This window comes from Odontomachus brunneus, unplaced genomic scaffold (assembly GCF_010583005.1).
Source record: "Odontomachus brunneus isolate Ranch 3 - 2012 unplaced genomic scaffold, Obru_v1 Obru_scaffold_034, whole genome shotgun sequence".
In the NCBI taxonomy this organism is placed as follows: domain Eukaryota; kingdom Metazoa; phylum Arthropoda; class Insecta; order Hymenoptera; family Formicidae; genus Odontomachus; species Odontomachus brunneus.
In genome coordinates this window covers 2,097,647-2,100,032 of record NW_022639484.1, presented here as the reverse complement: position 1 = coordinate 2,100,032, position 2,386 = coordinate 2,097,647, and positions in this window count along the sequence as shown.

Here is a 2,386-nt window from a genome sequence, read left to right as displayed (position 1 = left end):
CTGGTTTTTGTCCTCAGTGGAATTTTATAATAGCGGAAACTACCTTTTATATTTCGGCTAGTTACATCACTAAAGACAATATTGTTAAATTTTTTGAGTGAACAAATCAGGAATAGCAATTTTTGCTTTATTTCATTCTAGACGAAACGACGTGTTATCTTAATCTTTTTTCTATACAATTTGTAAATACATGAACTTTCTAAAATACACTAAATATCTTTCTAAATAAATCAAACTTATTAAAAGTCATTTAGAATCATTTTCTCAATAGTAACTTAAATATAGATTTAAGTTAAAATTTTGTTGTAACGATCTGAGTTTGATGTTTTGAATAAAATTTAAATTTAAATCTATGTTTAAATTATTGAAAAATCAATCCTGAATATATTATAAAATAAAAAAGAAATTCATATACGACATACGCAAAAGATATGAGAAATAGCTTTCATTTTGAAAAAACAATCTTATAAGATTGTTACTCCATTTGTAGCAAAAATCAAAACTCTTTTTTACTTACTGGAAAAAAATTCTAATACTTATTGAAAAAAAATTCCTGTCAAAGCGCAGAAGCTACCAGGAGAAATGTTGACGGAAACGACATAACAGATGAGCGAGACATACAGTATTCTCTCGAGAACTTTTCGCTTTTTCGCAAGGGATTGTAGGAGCGGAAAATTCTTGAAAACGGAAAGTTATCGAAAGCCCCTTTTTCTGACGGCGCATGCATGTCAGCCCATAATTAGCTGATAGGCAAAAGTCTTGGCCATTGGGAAGGAAGAAAAAGAAGAAGCATACGCGTCAGCTTATATGTGTGTGTGCACCGTATGTAACGAATAAAATAAAACCAGTAGAGTACATAAAATTTAATAGTTCAGCTAATATAAAAATGTTCATTTCGTGATAAAAATAATTAATTAAGATTATTATTAAAGTTCATTAAAACTTAAAATAGCTCTCCTCCTTGTTTCTCTACATTATTGGCATGACAGATTTGATAACTTTACAAGTGCTATTTTTTAACATTTTATCTATCACAATAGTAATATAATAACAGAGACTTTATGTATACAGATCAGTTAAGGTTACAATACACATAGTAATTTCGTTCATATTCCGGTATATTCTAATAATGTAACAATTTTTTGGTAATTTTTATTACAAAATTTTCTCCGTGCATATATATTACAACACAATAATAAACTATATATTAGTTAATATTACTGTATTTTTAACTTAATAGCAATATTTTTGTATTTTCTTAATACAGCAAACTCATCTGCCGTCAGTAAGTTATTTTTTTTATTAAATGAAATTATTAAGTGCAGAAATTATTTCTTGAGGGGTGAGGTTTTCCTCGTTGTCAGTCTCGCTTTCTACAACATAAAGCAGAAAGAAAATTTTCAATACAGACTAAGAAATTTATTTCGTATTTCTGTTTCCTAAGAATGCAATTTATAGGAAAAAGATTTATAAAAAAAAATTTATTCAGCTTTTTTTACAGAATAAAATGTAGAATTGATATCAGATATTTAAAGTGAAAAGTTAATATAAAATTATGTTTAAACATTTTTAACACAACTTAAAGATTAAAAATCTAAAAAAATTTAACTTTTCCAAGCTTTAGTCTCATTGTCTTGACAATTAGCTTACCAGTTTCATCGTCCTCTGTAATCATTTGTATAATTTCAGCATTGGAAAGTATTGGTGCGAAATTATTGTCGTTTTTCATAATCCAATCCCGCACAACATTTTCAGTAGTATCCTGATAGTTACCTAATTTGTGTATATCATTCAATAAATCATTATCAGTTATACCAAACTCTGAAGTTAAATCTGTTTCTTTATCTTCATTTTTATATTGAAAAAATTTCGCTGGTAATAAGTTTTTCCAACATTTATTGATCATCGCTGGATGAACAGAAGCATCACTAATTCAATAAATGACGTCTCTTATTGAGATAGATTTTATAAATGTCATGATATCAGTTCCATCTTTTTGGGCATTTAAAGCATAACTCAAAAGCTGTGATCTGTAACGTCTTTTTATATTTTTTTATATTTTTACGTCTTTTTATATTTTCAATTATTCCCTGGTTCATTGGCTGAATTAGAGATATCGTATTTGATGGTAAATAACAGATTTTAATATTATTCACTAACAAAGTTTTAACTATTGGATGATATTATCAAGATATAGATTGATATATTATCAAGATATAGATATTATCAAGATATAGATATCTTGATATATTATCAAGATATAGATTGGTGTATTATCAAGATACAGAATAGCTTTTGAAGGTAGTTTTTTCTCCTTTAAGAATGCACTTACTCGAGGAACAAATTCTTCTTTGAACCATTTTTCAAAAATATTTGAATTCATCCA